The sequence below is a fragment of the Ambystoma mexicanum genome, chromosome 3q (assembly GCF_040938575.1).
Source record: "Ambystoma mexicanum isolate Mex_15411 chromosome 3q, UKY_AmexF1_1, whole genome shotgun sequence".
NCBI classification, from domain to species: domain Eukaryota; kingdom Metazoa; phylum Chordata; class Amphibia; order Caudata; family Ambystomatidae; genus Ambystoma; species Ambystoma mexicanum.
Window position 1 is genome coordinate 1,205,188,498 of NC_090926.1, and position 12,876 is coordinate 1,205,201,373.

Sequence of the window (12,876 nt, forward strand, 5' to 3'; positions counted from 1 at the left end):
CTATATATTGTTTTACTTTGCTGTTTGAAATGCTACTGAACCACATTTGCACCCGTCTTAAGAGTATGGCCTCCCTTCCCCCATCTGTCATCATGCTAAACTACTCAGAGAACTGTGTGCGGTTTTCTCTAGGTGCATCACTTTGTGGGAATGCCAGAGCCCCAGTGAGTTCAAAGTTCCAACACACTCTCCCAGGAGACACCGCACCACATCTAGGCAGGGTCCATGGCACAAGCCCCAGCACATTCTCCACACATGCTCCTAATGCAAGAGCACCACACTAGCCTTGTGACATGGCATTATAAATTCCATGATATTATGACTACTCCAATCCATCAGAGGGCAGGACTAGTCACCCTAAACTTCACCAGAGGTCCAGCTGCATTACTATTTGCTTCTCAGAACAAATATTAGGGTGGCAGTTGCTCATCAGAACATCCAGTGCACACATGCAGTCAAACAATGGGGAGCTCATGGGGCAAGTCCATATAGCAGAGCTTTGCACCATATAGAGTCATGTAGCATTCTTGCATGCTAGTCCCACATGAATATGCCGGCATTGTCAGACAACACAAATGTGGTGTTTAACAAACAGACAAGTTATTGCACACAAGCTAAGCACACTGCACTGCATATCACCTGATGAAGGTGATATTTTCCTGTTCCGACAATGAGGCCATTCTCCAGAGCATGCGCCGTCAAGTGATATTAGACACAGGTACATTGAATGGTCTTCAGGATTAAAGAAATGTGCCCAGATGTGACTCCTTTAGAACGTTCTAATCAATGAATGTTGATCCCCATTTCGCAACCGCCTTTGCATTCACAGTAGTGCCGATCAGCTCGGGGAAGAGCCAGATGACTATTGCGATGAAGTCACATCAAATGTCCCTTCACAGGGGTGTAAAGAGGCTCTAGGGATCAGGGATGCTCACCAGTTGAGTGAAGCATTAAGTGGATTCCGGTCTGTGGTGTCTGTGTTGTCATGAGTGAGTGAGGTCAACTGTGAAGGGGTGTGTGCGTATGTTTGGCTCTTTTCCTGTCCCTTTGATGGGAGAGTTATGGAGTTCTCATCTGTGGTGTCTGTGATGTCATGAGTGAGTGAGGTCAACTGTGAAGGGGTGTGTGCGTATGTTTGGCTCTTTTCCTGTCCCTTTGATGGGAGAGTTATGAAGTTCTCATCTGTGGTGTCTGTGATGTCATGAGTGAGTGAGGTCAACTGTGAAGGGGTGTGTGCGTATGTTTGGCTCTTTTCCTGTCCCTTTGATGGGAGAGTTATGGAGTTCTCATCTGTGGTGTCTGTGATGTCATGAGTGAGTGAGGTCAACTGTGAAGGGGTGTGTGCGTATGTTTGGCTCTTTTCCTGTCCCTTTGATGGGAGAGTTATGGAGTTCTCATCTGTGGTGTCTGTGATGTCATGAGTGAGTGAGGTCAACTGTGAAGGGGTGTGTGCGTATGTTTGGCTCTTTTCCTGTCCCTTTGATGGGAGAGTTATGGAGTTCTCATCTGTGGTGTCTGTGATGTCATGAGTGAGTGAGGTCAACTGTGAAGGGGTGTGTGCGTATGTTTGGCTCTTTTCCTGTCCCTTTGATGGGAGAGTTATGGAGTTCTCATCTGTGGTGTCTGTGATGTCATGAGTGAGTGAGGTCAACTGTGAAGGGGTGTGTGCGTATGTCCCTTTGATGGGAGAGTTCTCATCTGTGGTGTCTGTGATGTCAGGCATGGGTGAGGCCAGATGGGCAATGTGTGGAATTATGTGTGCTGAGCGTTCTGGATATTGAGCACCGATGGGCCTTCCCCCTATGCCTTCCCTCTTGTACTTGTGAACTTACCTTCTTCCAATGGACCATTGGCCACACGTCTGCTTCTCTTCATCGCTTGAGGACAACCTGGACCGAGAATTTCTGTGGTAGGGGTGCAGCCAACTACGGGAGCCCACCATCCCCCAATCAGGAAATCTCACCACCCAGAGCACCTGCATGTACCCAGGGCCATTGAAGTGCTCCAGGGGTATGAGTGTTCTCCTGGAATTGTGTTGATGAACTCTGAGTGCTTTGTTGCCACTCCCAATGTAGCCGTAGGCAGACAGGGCAGCATGTTTGGTGAATCCAAGCATGGGCGCGATCATCAAGGGATCTGAAATGGCTGCTGTGGCTGCGGGCAGAAGTGCTCCAGTGTGATATCAGGATAGCCGGCAGCAGCAGCACTGCTGGACCACAGCCATTGTGGCTGCTTGAGATCTTCTCTTACCCGAGTCTCAGGCACTACATTGGCAGAGAGTGTCCCATGGCATGTAGTGTCTGCATGCAGGTGACTAATGAATGCTGAAAGGCAGGTCATTACAGACCTTGACCATTTGCTGGCTTTGAAAGGCAGTGACCGGAACATAAGCTGCTACACCGGTTGCCAAGGGGCTGTGGCTGAAGGGGTATTTAAAGGTGAATTGAACATCGATGACAACGTATGCCGGAATAGCAATGAAGAAAACTGCAGTACTAGGGCCACACTAAAGGAAGAAAGAGCAACCCACTGACATGAATTAGTCTATTTTTACAGTTTAAAATAAGTCTTGAAACCCCTTCTTTCTGCATTTGTCCAGCAAGAGGTATACAGAAGTCCTGGGTGGTTAGAATCAAGTACAGCAAATATCAATCACCTTGTATGCATTTCACGTGAATGGATTGGCAAGGCCCATTGTGAACAGCAGGGGTAATATACATAGCACTATAGCGCCTAGAATCAGATGCATGAGACTGTATGCATTCACTGCAAACATGTATAACTTCACTACATCACTTAGACACTGATTGCATATGGAATGTATTTGGTAGAGACATATAGATTGGATTCATGATTTAGCCTTGATTATTGTATACCGAAAGACCTATGGTTATTTTACATTAGATGCATATTTGAATTTGGGAAAGTCCCTTTTAGAATATTCCCTTCTCTGGGGTCAGAAATAGTAAACATTTTTCAGCACGTTGGACTGGGACTAAGTCTACTTAGATACAGGGGAATTTAGCATTCAGAAAGATAAATTACAATGAGTTCATTAACAAAGGCCACAACAGAAAGCAACGGCTCAGACCACAGACTAAAATAAAGTGATGTCTGGTTCACTACTATGTTCTAATAACACAATACAGCAACTTGTAAACCCGATTAGATAAAGTCCCACTTGAAATGTATGTAAATCACCATGAAATCAGGTTGAGGCAGGGCTCAGAACACACACAATACGCTGGCATTTTGGTAGATGACAAGTGGTGCAGATAATGGAAACAGGGAGATGAGTCCCAGCCAGTCAATGATGAGAGCAGGGTGCAGAATACCAGCCAGCCAGATGATGAGAGCAGGGTGCAGAATACCAGCCAGCCAGATGATGAGAGCAGGGTGCAGAATACCAGCCAGCCAGATGATGAGAGCAGGGTGCAGAATACCAGCCAGCCAGATGATGAGAGCAGGGTGCAGAATACCAGCCAGCCAGATGATGAGAGCAGGGTGCAGAATACCAGCCAGCCAGATGATGAGAGCAGGGTGCAGAATACCAGCCAGCCAGATGATGAGAGCAGGGTGCAGAATACCAGCAAGCCAGATGATGACATGCAGGACACAATGAAATGGATAGGAGAGCTGTTATTTAGAGCACCAATGTGCTAACTGATATTTAAACATTTTTAAAGAGACAAGAAGCATTTGACATTTTATTTGGTTATTTGGTAAACTAAATTAGTGCAGAGAGGCACAGAAGGTTTTCTGCTTTTTATATGATCGCCCAGTAAAACTGAATTAGCCCACTAAACTAAAGTTGAGGAGTTTGTTAGCCACATGGATTCAGGCTTTAACCTGTCAGTTGAATTATGTGTGAACATTGTGATTTTATTTTAGCAGTGGCTTGTTTAGGCCACAGATCAGTTCAAGTACAAGCATTTAGCACACACCACAGACTTTCTGCACTCTTATTCAAATTATGTACAACAAGCAGACAAGTTTTAAAATTAATTGAAGTAATTAGTATTACAAATGCAAACGTTTATTTGAAATTTATGAAAGATAATGCAAGATTAATGTGTTAGTAAAGAAGGTTTTGAGTAGTCGTATCATTCTGGGTGCATTGTTTTATTGTAATGGTTGACGAACACACACACATTTTAATGAACACTTTAGCAACTTGATATCCTTGCAATCTTGCAGAAAATACCAATGTCCCAACTTCATATTGTCTTTGTTAACAATAGATGGGCAAATGAAAAGGTATTCATCAACAGGCTGTTTTAAAACCACTTCACATTTACAAAAAAGTGCATAGTAGCATGGCATAAGGGAAATTAAAGTAGATAATCACAATGAAATCTCTGACTCACAATTTTCCAGTTTTGTTTACAGATGGTTTAGCAACATTTTACATTCAAACCTTGATGGACCTTTCTCTAAGCAAAGCTCTCAGATGAGTCAGATAGCATGAATGATGGAATAGAAAACCTCCCCTGGTAAACAATACATTCTGTAATCTTCGCTTTGAAGAAAGATAATTTCTCAGGGCAACAAGTCAAGAAATCACTAGAGAAAAAATACATGTCACCATCTCTCGATGTTAAGAGTGAGGACAACAGCAAGTGTGGCAGTGAAGTAGATGATGGAAGTGTCGGTTTATGTGCAATCGCCAATTTTCCATCAAATGTTGCCTTATGTAGTAACAGCACTGGAAACTGACTGCACTGAAGAGGAAAGTTACCCAACTGATATCCAGAGGAGATGTCTAATGTGTGGCGCAGCATGTGCTGGGAGCTCCGCAAACAGTACCTATGCCGGTTGGGAGTTCAACCCTGGCCTCTTATCACTTTTAATTGAAATAAGATTACTGTGGGCAATCGACGATTAGTATGCCCTGGAGACTGAACTACTTTGTGTTCATTATTACTTGTCTCTTCCATAGTGCTAGTGCTGTTAAGTGCTGGATTTTGTGCTACAGGCTATCGTAGCACGCAGAAATAATGTTTACCTTCAAAGGGGGGCATCAATCGTGTGATGATTATTATTATCCTTGAGTCACTGTGATTCTTATTACTGTAGCTGTTCTTATTATAGACCCTTAGCTTTATTATGACCATTACTGGTGTGAGGAGCATTGTGCTATTCTCAAACTTGATTTAAAGTGCTATTTAAGGTTAAACTTTGCTACACACAGGTTGTGTGATCGCAGCATGGAGATGTAATTGCTATTTATGTATTTATTACATTTAGAAAGTGCACCTAACCCTGAGACATCTGGGCGCTTGTGCTTAAGAATAGGGTTACAGTCACATACAGACAGTCTTGAGCATAAGCAAAATTGTTACAACCAGTTACTTTCAGCTTAGTCTTAATCGTATACATAGGAGTTGGTTACATCCAGTTACTTTCAAGCTTGCTCATACTTTTGTGCTTAAGGAATTGGTTGAATCCAGTTACTGGTCGGGTTTAGTCAAACGCATAATGTGGGTGCATACAAGTTACATGCAGAGTTGTGAATGTCTTGGTCCCACATCAGGTGATCGTGTCGTGACAGTAGTGTAGAGAGGTGGTCTTTAGGACCCTTTGGGTTGCCTCGTCTGATGGGGCTGGGAGCAGATAAGGGTAGGATTAGAGGTTATTTTTGATGTCTTGTTTGAAGAGCCAGGTTTTGATTTTTTTGTGGAATTACCAAAGTGAGGGGTCAGTCCTGAGCTCTGGGGGCATGTCATTCCAATAGTTGGCAGCTATAACTCAGAAACTGGGGCCTCCGGCTTTTTGTCTTTTGAATCTTTTAATGGATAGCTGACCTAGATAGGGTGATCTGGTAGGTCTGGATGGTTGAGCTTTGATTATTTGATTGAAGAGATAGTGCGGGGCAGTAGTGTTGTTTGACAGTACATTCCATGACAGTGCGTCGCTGGTGTGGCTGTGGTACAGTTACTGGAGTAAAGTTGTTTCTTTGTGTTAAGCTGTTATTATAGGGTTCACTCGTGCATAGCACTTGATCGGCTGCTGTATGTCCGGTATTCCTGTATATTTGCAAGTTTAAAAGGTTCAACCATTTATAGCACTGAAGTGGATGCTGCATGTGTAGTGTTCCCACTGGACTTCAGGTTCATATAGACTTCAACGCGCATGGTGCTGGAAGGGCAGCTGCGTGTGCCTTGTTGTGCATGGTGCTGGAGTGGTGGCTGCATGCATTTATTTGTTTGTGTTCTCCTTTCTTTCAGTAGGTGCACCTTCAACTTTCTTTTCCTTTGTTCTTTCCCGCCACTATTTCCTACGCCCTGCCTATTCCGCGAGTTACACGTAGCTTGTGAGGCAGGATCGTTTCCGTGCTTAACTTGTGACAGGTTATTGAAAGGTGGTAGTGTTTTGTGTGGCAGACTGGGGAGTTCCACCTTTCAGTCCTCGGAGCTTGAGCTGTAGAGTTGTCCTACCGGGGCAACTGTGTAGGTTGAGTAAACCTGTGTGGTGTGCACAAGCGGCCCTTCCCATTATCTTTCCACTATGTCTTCCCTGTTGTTCTTGCGAACTTACTGTCAATAAATATGACTTACCTGGAGCTCAGTCCTCAGCATCCTTCTTCCAGGGACCTAGCTGAGTGATTACCACACACCACCTGGCGATTCCCCAGAGACCCTCCAATTCCACCAGTTCCTCTTGTTCAGGTTCCACAAGAGAAAGGGCAGGTCACATGAGCCACACCCAGTGGTTCTAGCATGAGGGATAAGGACCTCTGACAGCTGGCTAAAATTCCAAAGCAATCTTGGGTTCAGCGAGCAGCGATCACTCACAAGACTTGCCAGGGCGTTGATCACATGCACTGCTCAATAGGGATTACCTGTCTCCAGACTTTAATTGCATGCTGTTGGGGAGTAGGGATGCCTGGGCTAGGGTGAAGGCAGCCCACAGGAAGGACGAGGGTGAGCCCTGGTCTGGCCTTCATAGCTTCATACAGCAGTTGGGACTTTGATATTGATAATGAAGCCCCTACACTTTATATATGGGTCCTCAAGTTATAGAAGCCAGTTGTGTTGCATATTGAATAAAACATCTGACGATACAGAATCTTGCAGAGACTATAGTCCTAATTTGCTGTACTTAACTTCATCTCCTTCTTATCAGTTTAGCCACTGAATGGATCTGAATTTGGTTAGAGTTTCTGGAATCTCTTTTGTCAACACGTTTCCAGTTCCCTGCCCTGGCTATTTCGGCTGAATTCTTGCCTTTAAAATTGGCTCAGTGTTTACTTGTATTCATTCCTCTGTTCCTATTCACCCATTGTTGTGTAGAAAAAAGGATTTAGACGACATCTGGGGTGAAAGCCTTTGATCGGTTTTACCTACACCAGACCGGGACACTCCTTGTGAGCAATATTTCTTCTCAAGCATGGAAGGTCTGGTTTTATTGCCCCCTTTCATGCTTCTTTGCCTAGAAATAAATGTAAACCTTAGTATAAATCCTCTCTCCGGGCTTTGAAGCTGGAGTATCGTAAAACATTTTTGGGAAGAAAGCCATGGACCCCCTTTCTTTCGATTTCTACCTCTCACTACATATATGAAGGCTGTTTTTTTCTGCAAAATTTTCTTTTTCAGAATTGCATTAGTGCTGCTCTTAACAGACCTAAAGAACTGTTTAGTACAATTAAACATGAAATCTCTCCAGCCTATCAGCTCCCATTCTGCCCTCAGAAAATCTGGCAAATTATTTCAACAACTTTTTAAAACTAAAATTAAAAGATTCAGGACAATATCAGCAATACTTCTTCTAATTGTACACTGTGTCCCTTCAATTCAGATCATGCAAAGGCTAATTTTGAATTCTTGGCGGTATCCTGTGTTGCACTTAAACCCATGAATCATACATTTGAAGTTCTGCCTGCAAGCCTCACTCTTAGCCATCCCAACTCTTTAGCTAATGATATCATTGTGTTTATTAATCTTTCCTTTTCTCAAAGGTTTTTCTAAGTTTTACGGTCATCCCTTTACTTAATAAGGCTCTGGGTCGGGGGAGCCCAGGAGACTCAAAGCTGAAGCCACAGCAAACATAAATACAAGTTATAAATGCAGCAGTTTTATTTCTAAGTTGGAAAGAAAACTGCAGCATTTATTTTCCAGTGCTTTTAAGCAGGTTGTGTTAATCTCTGCTCTCTGGCAACAATGAAGAAAAAGCCACCTGCTGGTAGCTTTTGTGTATTTCAGCTGGCTGGCTTTTGCTTCATTAGTGCCGCAATGGCGAAAATTAACACAAGCACAGAAGGCTCATCCATTTCACAAAATTGATGCCTCCTCGTGCTTTAAATCTGTAACTGTGAGCCTCGTTTGCTCAAAAGTTTACATAGCAACTTTCTTAATGAATATGTTTTATATATATTTTTGATGATGGCCCATCTTTTGAGCCAATAACATTTTTGATGGCATTACCCCTTTAAGACGTTCCTGTTTAAGTAGAGGGGTAATGGGATGTTATGGGGGTTACTTTGGCTGCTAAAATTGTTTCTGGTTTACATACTGCTTTAGTGTTTTTTTTTTTTTAGCTGCGCTGATATACGGTTAAGTCTGTCACGTGTGCATTATAAATATCCAAATCAAATCAAATCAGAGCGAGTTAACCGCTTGTAACACTGAAGCTGCACTAGAATTGTCTCATTAGAATATGTGAAGTTAGGTGCACCCACACAATCAAGGTCGCCTCTCCCACTGCAGTCTCTAAAGTTAGCCCCTCTCACAACCTTTGAAGGGTTAGCTCCCCCCTAAATGTTTGCCTAGTTGTGCACCTGAGTAACACCAGTCTGATACTCAAATGAGTAAACAGGAATTTAAATTAACTTGCCATGATCGAACCAAGCAGCAAATACCTTTGTAATCCTGTGGCTATAAATGGTTGATATGTTGACTAGATTTCAAAACTGTGAGGGCTTTCTATGAATAAATTGCACAACGGAACACTTCCATTTTTTTGCAGATTAAAACACTTATTGAGAGTAAATGGCTTGCCAAGGATCACACATGTTATTTAAGCAGTGAAGTTGTTATTTGAGCGCTATTCGTTGGTAAAGAATGTGAGCCTAGTTTGTCTTTCACAGGCTAACATTAGTAGCTGCCAGCTTTTATTGGATACGAACTTGCACATAATTCCGAACAGGACGTTTTGCCGCGAGCCATTTGCTGCAGCTTGTTTGCCGCCGTTCCCCTGCCGCCATGCCCTGTTGGCTGCATATGGCAGGAGTGGACGCAGGCACCTATTGGGACTGGAATGTTTCGGCTCACACCATGAACATACAGACTAATATTTATTTATTTTTCGATTTGTAATGATATTTGCAGAATATATTCTTGATGCCTTTAAGCTAGCCCAGGGGCCAGCAGATATCTCTGCCAATGCACCTCTTGCTAGCTTGCAGAATAACCTGCTACCTCAGCACTGGGATCAGCATGTACATCTGTCAATGTACCTGTGATCTGAGGCACTCCCTGCTACTATATAGCCCTAAGTGGCTCAGTCCCAATCTGAAACACCCACGGCTATTCCTACGCTCGCCCCAGCACACAGCTCTGCCAGTCCACCTCTATCCTGACCAGCAGCACCCACTCATAGTCGAGCAATGGGGTTAACACGCAGCTCTGCCCATGCACTTCAATTCTGACCTTCAGAAAGCACTGCTGTTCTTGCACTGGGATTCCCGTACATCTGCCTTAAAGTAGCCCAATGTAGCTTTCCCTACTATTCTGTTACTATGGCCAGCACATAGCGCCGGAATGGAATTTTAGTCCTCAACACCCATTGCTATTCCAGCAGTGAAACTAGCCTCGTTCAGCTCTGCCAGTACACCTCAATCCTCACCCTCAACACCCATTGCTATTCCAGCAGTGAAACTAGCCTCGTTCAGCTCTGCCAGTACACCTCAATCCTCACCCTCAACACCGATTGCAATTCCAGCAGTGAAACTAGCCTCGTTCAGCTCTGCCAGTACACCTAAATCCTCACCCTCAACACCCATTGCTATTCCAAGTATGGGGCCTGCTCATAGCTCTGCCAATGCATTTCATGTGTGCTCTGTATTATACCATCTTTTCCAAATCTGCATTCAGCTCTGCCAATGCACCTCAATCCTGATAATGCAGCACTGCAACCCACATAAGGCCCTAGCAGTCGTTCAGATTTCTGAAAATGCCCGCACTGGGTTAGATCCCTTCTGCGCCCACCTGATTTTCCACGACAGCGCCAACTAGAAGTACATTCGGCGAATTGTTACATTGTCTAGCACAATACACCAAGCACACCTCACGACACGTCTTAGCCCTAGATTCCTTTATAAAATGGTTTAAACTTTGCTTTTTGCTGTGCACCTTTATTCCCAACACTGGCAAAATGTTTTAACTAACTTGATAGAAAAGCAAAAATGGCACACACACAAAATGTTGAGTTTTATTGGTGCCTTGTTGCAATTAGCTACTCGTCCCATTGAAAATAGTGACATGAAAATTGCTAATCATTTAGTTTGGATTGCTAATCAAAAATATTTTATGTAGCAATTGTGACTAATCAATTTTGCAAAACCAATGTATGTCTTGTATTTTCCTTGGGTACCAAATCCAGGAGTCTTGCTCAGCTCTCTCCAGTGATCGTTATGGTTTTCTGCATTGCCGGGATTGTCAATCCACCTTGGACTTTAGTTTCTTATGTCCCATCTTGGTATTGGGTTGCTCTCACCCTGTCTTGTTGTTTGCTTTCTCTTTTCCTACCTTGGGATATCGCTGTTCTTACCCCACTCTTGCGCCTGACACCTAGAACCCCGTCTTGTGGTTTGGTTTCTTGTAGACCACTTTGGGCAATGGCCTCTATCACCCTGCCTTCGGGTATATTCATTTTCACCTGCCCTGGGGTATGTTTTCTGGCACCCAGCCTTGGGTATGGTTTCTGGTAGCCCGCCTTGGGTTATGGTTTTCCACACCCTTTCTTAAGGTATACCCATCCTCACCCCGCCCCGTCTTGGAGTTTGGTTTCTTGTAGGCCACTTTGGGCAATGGCCTCTATCACCCTGCCTTCGGGTATATTCATTTTCACCTGCCTAGGGTATGTTTTCTGGCACCCAGCCTTGGGGTATGGTTTCTGGTAGCCCGCCTTGGGTTATGGTTTTCCACACCCTTTCTTAAGGTATACCCATCCTCACCCCGCCCCGTCTTGGAGTTTGGTTTCTTGTAGGCCACTTTGGGCAATGGCCTCTATCACCCTGCCTTCGGGTATATTCATTTTCACCTGCCCTAGGGTATGTTTTCTGGCACCCAGCCTTGGGGTATGGTTTCTGGTAGCCCGCCTTGGGTTATGGTTTTCCACACCCCTTCTTAAGGTATACCCATCCTCACCCCGCCCCGTCTTGGAGTTTGGTTTCTTGTAGGCCACTTTGGGCAATGGTCTCTATCACCCTGCCTTCGGGTATATTCATTTTCACCTGCCTAGGGTATGTTTTCTGGCACCCAGCCTTGGGGTATGGTTTCTGGTAGCCCGCCTTGGGTTATGGTTTTCCACACCCCTTCTTAAGGTATACCCATCCTCACCCCGCCCCGTCTTGGAGTTTGGTTTCTTGTAGGCCACTTTGGGCAATGGTCTCTATCACCCTGCCTTCGGGTATATTCATTTTCACCTGCCTAGGGTATGTTTTCTGGCACCCAGCCTTGGGGTATGGTTTCTGGTAGCCCGCCTTGGGTTATGGTTTTCCACACCCCTTCTTAAGGTATACTCATCCTCACCCCGCCCCGTCTTGGAGTTTGGTTTCTTGTAGGCCACTTTGGGCAATGGTCTCTATCACCCTGCCTTCGGGTATATTCATTTTCACCTGCCTAGGGTATGTTTTCTGGCACCCAGCCTTGGGGTATGGTTTCTGGTAGCCCGCCTTGGGTTATGGTTTTCCACACCCTTTCTTAAGGTATACCCATCCTCACCCCGCCCCGTCTTGGAGTTTGGTTTCTTTTCGTCCACTTTCGGCTACGACCTCGCTCACGCTGCATCGGGCTATGCTCATTTTATGGACACTAGAGGGTTTAATAGCTTTGTGAATTCTAATATGATGGAACATCTCAGAAAGTTTGACTTCTTGGTGTTTCAGGAAGCCTGGCTAAGCGAGACTCCTGTGATTGACAGATTCCTAACTTTAATAATGAAAGCCCAAAAAGGAGAGAGAGGCCGCCTTTTGGGTGGCTTGCTTTTTGCTATAAATAATGCAGTGGGTTAGGGTTCCTGAGCCTTGGAAGTCAAGCTCAGCGTCTATTTAGGCAGTGAAGCTATGGAAAACCTGGGTGTGGAATAGAATATTTTCTTATTAATTAATGTTCACATACATCCGGTTCTGGCTAATAAGGATGCAATAGTATGGAATTAGAAAACATACTTTTGCAGTGGGTGCCATCTTATCCGTCATCTATAGTTTTATGTGTGGGGGGATTTTAATTGTTTTTGTCCTGATCTAGGAAGTGTAGAGGATGATGCTAGTGTCTCTCCGGCCTCAGATGAATTAATGTTAACCTTCTATTTGGAATAGAAGGTGCTAGAGGTTTGAAGTGGGGTATATTCATGAAGAAATGGGATTTCTGCAGGATTAATGGGAATGCTTATGGTGATTGTACACACCAAGCTACCTGGTAGGGCCCATTTTCCTGCTCCACTATAGATTTTATTATTACAACCAATCCTAGGTTTGAGTGTATTGTCTCTCTTGTGGTCTCTCTTCCTACTAAAAGTGACCATGCGATGCTGGTCTTCAAATTCACGTTGTGGTTAGGGAAGTATAGGTGTATAACTCCCACTTGCAAACACTTAACAGTAAATAACAAGGGTAGTAGAATTTCTCAATTATACTCTAATTTAAGGGGCTTTAAC